Consider the following 10,273-nt stretch of genomic DNA (forward strand, 5'->3'; position numbering starts at 1 on the left):
AGAGCCCAATCCCCGTTCGTTTTTTTTGAATAGATTTTGCAAGCCCTGTTCTTCCCTTTATGCTCCCGACTGTCCCCTGGGAAACATAGAAAACGATGGAGGAGGGAGGAGGAGTGAGGAGATGCTGATCGCTGACACAGCTACAGAGATAGCCTCTCTTGTTGGTAAGGGATATAAAGAAATGGAATGAGAATAGGGAGATGGAAGGAGACGCTGAGATGGGGATAAGAGTTGCAGGTGTGGGGACGTTATGCTGGGGTAAGCTGGTGAAGGATTACCACTTCAAATCGCTCCTCTTTCAGGCCTTTATTTGGCTGTTTTTTATTCACATCTTTGAAGTGATAGTATACTCCTACTTACACCGGGTCCACACGCGTGCACAGAGGTAAAGGCAAATGTGTGATAGTGGTGGAAATGATGGAGAAGTAAATAAAAACAGACGAGCTGACAGGAGGAGGTGGGAGGACTAGGTGTGTCACCTCTGCAGCAGTAGCCAGTCATTGACAACTCAATAACTGAGGAAGTGACGGCAGACTGACATGAAGCGCAGGAGAGCGGCACATAAAGACGTGGAGAGGCAGAAAGTAAAAGATGGTCTTCACCAAAGCTGGTGTGTATCTGTTTGTTTGCTGGGGTCTAAAAACAAATGATGCGGAAAAAAACGAAGGACGGGAACTATGGAAGGCAAAGACACAGAGACTGACAGATTCTTTATGATGACAGCTGACTCCAGTGTGTGTGTGTGTGTGTGTGTGATGCATTTTAACCCTACAGCCAAGGCAACGATGTGTGGCAACTGCTGTGTTGTCAAGGGAACTATTAGCACTGAGAGGCCAGTGTCTGCTTCGTCCTTGCTCACACATACACTCGCATAAAGGATTTCTCTTTATACGCCCCGTATGTGAATTTGTATGATAAAAGTAGTTTTTCTGTCAAAACTGACAACGCAATGACAAGAACATTACTTTTTATTTTTCCCTCAAATGTATTTGATAAATGTGAAGGAGGAGTGCGCATATCCGATTGTCACCGCTGCCATTGTGTTACATATTTGCGTCGTACTTCAACCGTAGGGGGGAGAAAAAAAAGGATTAATCTGAGAAGAAATAAATCATGGATGCCTGGAGCCTTTTCCGCAGGCTGGCTAATCAGATTCAAGTGACACATGATAAAGGATGCAGAGTATATTCCGTCTCCTGAGCTGTCCAGAACCTAAAGCAAGTCGGCAAATATGGTGTGAAAATGCATCAAAGTTCTTATCACTACATGAGTGGAATATGTCTCTGTTAATTAGAGATGCACCAATCAGAAATTGCTGGACCATTTCTGACCTGCCTGTACAGATCTTAACCAATTCCAAGTCTCTTAAATATTTGACAGCATTTTAAATAGTCGACATGCTGCACAATATATGCAGAACATAGCATCGCTGTACTACGAGTTCAAATAATACTGTTAGGGGTGCTATTATCTTCCAAATATCATGAACACACATTTCACATCGCAACAGCATATCCAGCTAAATTCATCCAGCTCTATTTTGGATCAATTGATAATGCAATCCTCACAGCAATATCAACATGTGCAACATGGCATTCACAAGGGAGTGTTGGGATGCAATAGTGGTTAGACTAATATGTTCTGTGCTAATTAGCAAATGACTATTTATTAGTTTCCAGTACCAATTCCATCTCTAATTTTAAAGGTTAAAGGGTAAGTATTTTTGAGCACATGAACATATTTTGAGGCTTCCACATAACTTCAGTTTTTCTTAGTATTAAAGCACCACTATGTACTGAGGCCCCATGTAGCGAATGAAAATTCAAAATGCAGAGCCATTCTGGCCGCTTGTGTGGTTTTAGAGTGTCTAAGTTATTCTTGTGGTTCTGGATCAAAAGGGACATTGAAGGAACGTCAAGCCTAAACTGATTAAAGGGCAAGTAAGGGTAATGGGAAGCAACCACAACACAGAAAGAAGAATGGAGATGAGGGTGTGAAAATGCTGTCATTAATTTAGCAAGGAACATAAAATGCTAATGAAGTGAACAACAATAGCAGCAAATTAAGGAAGAACCAGTAACAGTGGAGCTGCTTCATGGGCCAGAACAGGACACGGAGAATCAGATGACCAATAATGGACTTAACTTGATGGAAATCTGCTTTCAGTTCATTTCAAATGTTTACTTTTTGTCTGATGTAATGGAAACACGTTATGAATTTCAGCCAGCTGAAAGATGCATCTCAGTCATTACTCTCATTTTCATCATCATCGGGTAAAGATTTTCATGCAAAGGTATAAACTAAAAGGCAGAAAAAAAAGACAGGTTGAAAGAAAAAGCAAATGCCACTTCATGAGGAGCATTAAACTATCGCCCTTATTGATGTGGAAGAGTAGTGCACTGCCCTTCATGAAGAGGAAAAAGGCTAAGAGGATTCCGATGTTCCCCCAAGTACAGCGTGTGCCGGTGTGTCCATGCTCTTTGCAGGTTATGCTTATCACAGTGGACTTTGAAGTTGGGATGCCGTCGTACGCGTTTTACACAGAAGGTCGCTCTTGTAAGAAGAATTGCAGCGATAAACAGTGGGCAGGCTTCTCCCCTTCCTCTCAAATCTCTATCTCCGTTCAGTCCAATCCATCTCTCCATCCCCGCGTTGGTGCGAATTCGTTTATGTGGGCCACTCGGTTCACCTTCAGGCTATAATTCACTACTTTCAAGGAGCGAAGTCACCCAACAGTGAAACTGACACACACAAACAGGCTGAGTCGGGCTTTAAGTAAAAACAGCTGCAAAAATAAGAGGATGAACTCCACTTGTGACACCAATTAGTCCAAAGTCATACAAATAGGCTATTATGGGGAACGAAACTTATGGTCAGTACTCAGCTACAACAACTGTTAATGGCTTTATGCTCCTAATGTGGTTTTCAAGGTCAGTCTTTAAATTACAGATACAATCTCTATTTAAATTTCAAACTAGCACGGCTTGCCACTTGTCCTGCAGCTACTGTTCTGAGCAACAGCACTAAAACAGACACAATTACAGCTCAATTATGACACACAGCTAGGATGGACTTGAAAGAGCATAGACGAAGGATGAATAAATGGATCTGATAAAAAGGAGTATAACTTAAGCACTTAGAAGAATTCTTTTGAGCCCTGCTTAGGTTTGTCAAACCATTAAACTAATTGCAAAATGTGGTGCTATGTGACGATCAATTGACAGCTGTGCGACAAGATTTACAAGTTTTAATATCCTCATCTACCGCTTAGGATTGATTTTTGCTGTTGGTACTCGACTGAAATCATTAAAAGCCCCATCTGGGTTATATATTGCTGTCTGTCTTTTTTGGCTGCCAACTAAAATAATATGCCTTTAAAAAGAAAAAAGTACTCACCCCACCTGGAACACAAACCTTAAAGTACTAGGGTGAAATGTTAGAGACCAACGCAAAGTAGCATAAAGTTGAGGTGAAACAAAAGTCAAGTGTGGGAGAAAAGGAACGCTAAACATTAACTGGAACACACCGTCTGAACAGTGAACTATGGTGGTAAAGAAGGGCTAAAGCCAAGCCACTGTTGGGGAAAAAGCCACAAAGAGGTCCAGCTTGGAGACCAAAACAGATTTTTGGAGGCATGAACTCAGTTGAAGTTTTAAATTTAACCCAATCTGTAATGTTCCCCCGTGACGTTAATGTGCCAATTTGACGCTATGAAGCTTACCAGATATTGTCTGCGCTGTACACAACCATGCTTTAAAGCAAAGAAAGAAGTGCCAAGCTGAACCGTTAATTCAATATTTGGAAATATTTGGCCAACACAGACTTTACAAACTCTGTTCACTTCCTCTGCTGCCAATGGTAAAGCTACACGCAGACTACAATTCAAAAACCGCACAGAAAATCGGCGGCGTCATTCATAGAAAGGCAGAAATTCTACCAGAGGAATCCAAGTCAAGGGGAGAAAACCCAGACTGCCTGTGAAGCAAGATTTAAATCGAGCGGAATGGCATAGGAAAGAAATGGCCAGGCTCATACCACTACATTTAAAACCCACTAAAATATATTGAAATGTGTAATTTAACAAGATGGAATGGGAAAACTGAAAACCTTTCAAGGCTCTAATGTTATAATCCAAGATGTTCACCTGGTCCAGTGGTGCAAAGTTATTATTGGACATGGATGGATATCGTCTATTGCTATAAAGCATAAGTAGAGCTGCCTTCTATATTCGTGGTTTGTTTAACTGCAAAACGTGATTGGGGAAAAAAGGACCTTAGGGGCAGTTCAGTCCCCACCGTCTGTCTCGCTGACCAGGAAACCACACTATGCATTATTCATCTTGTCTACATGTTCGCTCTCTCCGTCTCTTCCCTTTCTCTCTCTAACACGCTCACACACACACAGAGTACATGGGTATGCTGAAGCACATGACTGGAAAACAAAGCCAGAGCAGGGAAACTGGGGCTATATGGTAAAAATCGAGTGCAACAGCAAAGGAGGGATGAAGTGGAGCAGATAGACTGTGAGATCTAGCAATTTTGCAATCGACCTCATGCCAAAATAATTTAAGCTTGATCGGAAATCAATGTAAGAGCACGGATGATGCAAAAAAAAAAGAAGAAAAAAAGAAAAAAAAAAAGAAAAGTGATGTTATCCTGCAGGTATGAGTGAGAAAATAACATACAAAAGAGGGTCAAATCCATGAAGGATACATTTCACAAAAAAAATGTGTGAAGAAAGTCAAACATATTGATCAGAGCTGCAGTGACCACAAACAGGCACAGACAAAAGACAGACGAGTAACACTTCAATTATCCAGTTGCCACTGCGCACCTATGGTAGAGGTTTTATAGGGATTACCACATACACAGGGAGAACAGAAAGCAAAATCCTCTTGATATTACAAAGGTACTGGGTTTATTTGCATTTAATTAAAATGCTCACCGAGAACTGTTATTAAGGCAGAAAGATCTAGAGGCAGGCATTAGCAAGGCATCTGTGATGCCACGCTGGCAGAGTGACTCATCAATGCTCGACAACACAGCCTCCTGCAGGTCTAAAGGCAGTCTGTGCCAACCCCTACCAGCGGCAGTCTGGTGCAGTTTTGATCTCACAAGGTGGAGCGGACGCGGGTGTGAGGGGACCCCTTTTAAAGGACCGCAGAGACAAAGGTAAGTTCTCAAAACTAAAATGTACTTTTCCTCCAATGGAGATAAAATAACTAGGGGAAATCAGGAGATGGAGAAAACCAACTTGTTTTAAGTTCAGTGAAACTCTGCCTCGCAAAGTTTGAAAAAAAAAATCAAGCTTTTGCTGTTGGTCTCCAATGCAACCAAATGTGTACCAAAATTAAATCAGCATAAGGCAAGATCACAAAGATGAATATGAATGTACAGATTTAGTCGGCGCTGTTGGGCTGTAATCAAAGGCTTTCCGTGCATGTTTTGCTTTCAAGCCTGCAAGTTCCGGAGAATTTAAATGTGCAAGATAAAAGATATGAGTAGGCAGCCGGGGCAGCACAGACGATGAGAGACCACCCAGACTGAATGAGGTCAACTAACTGACAGAATGAAGGCAGAACACTAGGCAGTCCACTTAGCCTGCTCTCGTAACCGCTTAAACAAATTCATATCCTCTCCTCGGTTTTTGCTTCCTCACCCACCAGGTGGTCAGTTCTTAATAAATTACATAAAAAGGAATTTTAAAGTGGATCGTATTCATCTAACCCTCTTATTCAAAAATAAAACATATAAAGACTACTAGAATATTGGAATTGAAACTATGCTGTAGTTTTGGTGAGAAGTTAAATTAGTTGAGGGCATGAATCCGTATCGATATGGCTCTGAACGATTTACTTGAACAGTTCTTTTCCCCCCTCTAATCCACACAGGAGTTATATCAGAGAGGTCCTGGTACGTGCTTGGCTCAGCCATGCCATGAACTGGAAATGACGCCAACACCAAGATGACTGCGGACAGTGACACTGGTATTATACATAACTACAGACTCCAAAAATGGACAAATTCAACCTCAACTGAAATTAGCGGCAGCCAATAAGGGCTTCTGGACAAAGATGTTCTGAACAGATCAGATGAAGAGAGTTACTTGATTTCAGTGAATAATAAGTAAATTTGGAGGAGTTAAGTGAAGTTTTCAAACCTAAGAAAACTGTCAAGTATTATGATGTGGGACAATCGTCAAAATCTTCAAGTCTTTGTCTTAAGTTTTGTTTAGTTTCTAAATTCAACCTTAGACACAGTTGAGTACCCCAGCACGATAATAAAAACTAGCTTCAGGATAGATAAAGCAGACTTGCTGTAAGCTTTTGGACAGCCCTGCTCCAAGTTACACCAAACTTTTCTGTGAATGTGGTTATATTTGGATCTCTGACATGAAATCTAGCCCTGCGACAGACTGGCGACCTGTCCAGGGTGACCCCGCCTCTCGCCCACAATGATAGCTGGAGATCGGCACCAGCACCCCTCCCAACCCCACTAAAGGACAAAGGTGTAAAGAAGATGGATGTATGGATGTATGGATGGACGGACATGAAATCTAACAAAGAAAAACTAACAGGTGAAGTCAAATAATCAACCAGTACTAATCTGGAAGTTTATTGATCCCCAAGACAATACCCATATATGTTAATGTGTGTACATATATTTAGTCTTGCGGGTACAATTTTGACCTTGTATAGATTGGTTAATTCTAACTTATTCCAGCAAATCTTTTGTTTCAGTTGAAGATGTATTAAAATTTCTAATTAATGGCCCAAAGCAAATATAACATCCAGAGCTATGGTGAGTGCATTTGAACTTTTGACCTGAACTATGTGTACGGAAAATGTAAAAGCAAATTAACTGCTTCACAGATTCCCACAAACAAGAAGATTTTATATTCAGAAACTTGCACAGGATTTTAAAAATAGCTTCCAACTTTTAGGTGAGGCACATTGCTTTAATGCCAGCAGCACACTGTGATCTCAGCTTGAATGACACTGTTAGATGAGCGGCATTTTAATGAGGCAGTAAGAAAGGTATAAATATTGTTCTACCAATTTATATCTTTCATTAATAGTACTGACTCAGTCTGGATGAAAATGTCAGCGCTCAGTTCCCTTATGGTTAGCCTGGGCTTTTGAAGTTGCTACCTAAAAGCATGTAGAAAAATCAACACAGAGAGTCGGTGACTGAGATAGTGAATGGAGGTTTTTTGTCAATGGAAGGTGGGATGTGAGAGAAATTAAATGGAAGACATCAAAACAGGAAAGGGAATATCTGGGGATTGGTGTTTACCGACGTTTTCTCTTTTTTTTACCCCTCAGAATTGTGCGCCGCTGTTTTGGTTTCATGCTGGGAACGGGAGCAGTGTCTGTCAGAGATTAAAACTGCACAGAGGGAGCGGGAATAGGGAGAGGCAGGAGGAAATAAGGGAGGGAAGGGGCGGCGTGAGACGCCCGAGATGATAAACACTAAAGTAATTTTTCAAATATGTAAAAATAATTAAAAGTGCAACAAATGAAATGAGTAATAATCAGGGGGAAGTGATGGAACAGATACAGGGGCAACAAACCAAAGCTTCCCAGTTTACTGCATGCCACACTAAACATGAATGTTTGCGTCAAAAGAAATTATAAGCTTTGCATAAGTGGATACATGAAAGCAAACTACGGATGGAAAAAAAAATATAAAAAGGGTATTTCCCAATATACCAGAAGGGATTACTTTATGGTTGTATCCAAACTTGGCTTCTAAAGGATACAAGAACAAGACAAACAACTAATTAGAGAGCAATAAACCTCATCTGTATGTGGCAGGTTGAAGACCCTGAATAAAGAACAGAGTCAACAAGTTACTAACTCAAAGGGCTTGAAAATGCAAAACAGCGCTCAGCAGCACGAGTGAGAAAAGTGTTAAATGAATGCAAATGACTATGCCACCAAAAGTCAAATCAAATGTTATTCACCTGAGACACCTTAGGAGCAGCTTTGAAAGCTCCCGCAATCAGATGCTATTCAGAGACGATCAACAGCAGGGATTGCACATTACTCAAGTCAAATATTCAAATTCATGCCGGAGTGAGGCGCACCTCGATAATGTCTTTCAGCTGAATTTGCTTGGATAAAGAAAATGAAGAATATAAAAATAAAAAAATAAAAAAAATGAAGTGTTCTACCTCCAACATCTTTCATCATCGCTTCAATTCTGCTGCAACTAACTTGCCTCATTAGAGCCTCAGCACTTCCTCTCACCTCTTCAATCCAACTCTATCTCAGGCTGCCCGATCCTGTAGAACATTACACAAGCTTGTGAATGTTCCAGCGAGATGGGATGTCATGTTTTTGCACACTTGTCATTCTAGCCTTGTTAACATCAGGTCTTCTTTTCATACTCCGAAAGAATAAGTCGGTGGACCAAGGGAAAGGCCTTACTGCGTCCATGTTGGTGATTGTATTCCTGTGAGAGTGTGTTTGTGTTGGTATTAGCCCAAACAGCAGGTCAGTGCAGCCAGCCAATCAACCCCCACGCTGGGCTCAGGACTCATTATATGGCTCGGTCATGCTTGATAACTCCCACCTACCTGTGAAAAACTTGCTGACACTACGAATGACTGGCCAGGGAAGGCAAAGTATGAGAGGGTGTGTGTGGGGACAAAAAAGGTTATGTGCATAATAACAGTTTAATTGAATCTGTAGCTGTACAGAAACAACCAGGGACAGTACAGCCGGGTGATGTGTTAAATTATTTACTACGCCTCGTGAAACCATTCATACTCCTTTAAGTCTCACATTTCGTTACAACTACTAATTCCGTGGGGGATTTACACTTGAACCTGGCGCAGAGATTCACTTTCCTTGCAGGGCAACGTTCCTACACATACAACCAGAGTCACACAGGAATGGCACAGATCAAATTCATATTTCAGAATGGCTCAATCAAAGTTCGAGCCAAATTTCAATGGAGAATCTGTGGCAAGACCTGAAAAGTGATGGAGCTATTTTTGCAAAGAGTGTCAAGAATTTAGCTTTCAGATAATTAGATTTGTATTTGTAAAAATAACTTTCATTTCAAGTATCGTTTTAACATTCGCTTCAAATTAATGTGGTGTGTTGGTTTATTAAATAAAAAATAAAAACACGGAAGTGTGTCAATGAATTTGACAAAGTGTGAAAGTTCAAGAGTTTTGAATACTCTAAAAGTGTAGATTAAGTTGGAATGTTCATTTTAGGTAAGATGAAAACATTTGAGATTTGTCATTTAAATGACTTTACTGACTTGCAGTTCCCTAAATAAAAGGCATATGCTGCCTTTTATTGGAAGTTAGGATCAGCAACAGCAAGTTTGAAGAAAAGCAGCAGAAAACTAAAGCAAACTTCTGAATTTTTTTCATCTAGTTTCCATTAATTGGTTTGAAGCAAATAAACTGATCTCTGAAGTGCTGTCAAAGTCAACTAACAGCCCTACATTAGCTGCAGAAAGTACAGTAATGATTGCCAACCATGAACAAAATTCCTGGATGACAATCAGGGGCAAAATTAAAAGTCTAGAAAAATGCTTTGAAACGTGTGCTGTGTGATTATTCTTTTCTGTTTGTATTGACAATTTAGTTGGCCATGTGAATAAGACATTTCATTCTGCCCTAATAAGCATGAAATTGGACAAAGCGTCAGTGAAAGTCTTTTCAGTCCAACAAACTATGCATTTATGCAGATTGACATCTGTAAAAACATCCAAAATTCAAAACAATATCTAGTCCGTCAGCAACTCTGCACAGATTCATAGGGCATCCTTGTCAATCAAATTCCCCTGGTCTCTGCATCCATTATTTCCCACTCAAGGATTTCGCAAAGGTTGTCGGCTTGCCCCACACATCATTTTTAACATGGCTCCACCTGGACCACTTGCTAAGACTCCATTTCCATGACAATTAAACAGCAGAGGACAGTGGAGTCAGCCACCTCACACAGAAAAGCTCTTTTCAGACGAGATAGGGATGAAGAAAGAGTGGAGGGAAAAAAAAAGAGCAAAAGAGAAAATGTGTGTGTGTGGCCTGGATGAGTGGTGGCGGGATTATAGCTAGTTCCATCATAGCTTTAGTCCGTTCACTGCTTCTTATAAAAACCTATTAGCATGTGAATGAATAGGCACATACTGGATGGAGTTTTTAAAGTCCAGGAGCACCGATCCGGTATCAGGTGAGCTTTCTGTCAAAAGGGAATAAGCAAGCACGGATGGTGTGTGTGTGTGTGTGTGTGTGTGTGTGTGTGTGTGTG

The 10,273-nt window shown here is 40.8% G+C and overlaps 1 protein-coding gene across 1 annotated transcript in view; it reads right to left on the reverse strand.

Annotated features, from left to right (window-relative positions):
- snd1 (staphylococcal nuclease and tudor domain containing 1) overlaps nucleotides 1–10,273 on the reverse strand; it is a 167,892-nt gene that overhangs the window by 98,525 nt on the left and 59,094 nt on the right. The gene's annotated exons all lie outside the window — the stretch shown is intronic.

The sequence above is a fragment of the Poecilia formosa genome, unplaced genomic scaffold (assembly GCF_000485575.1).
Source record: "Poecilia formosa unplaced genomic scaffold, Poecilia_formosa-5.1.2 Scaffold154, whole genome shotgun sequence".
Taxonomy (NCBI): domain Eukaryota; kingdom Metazoa; phylum Chordata; class Actinopteri; order Cyprinodontiformes; family Poeciliidae; genus Poecilia; species Poecilia formosa.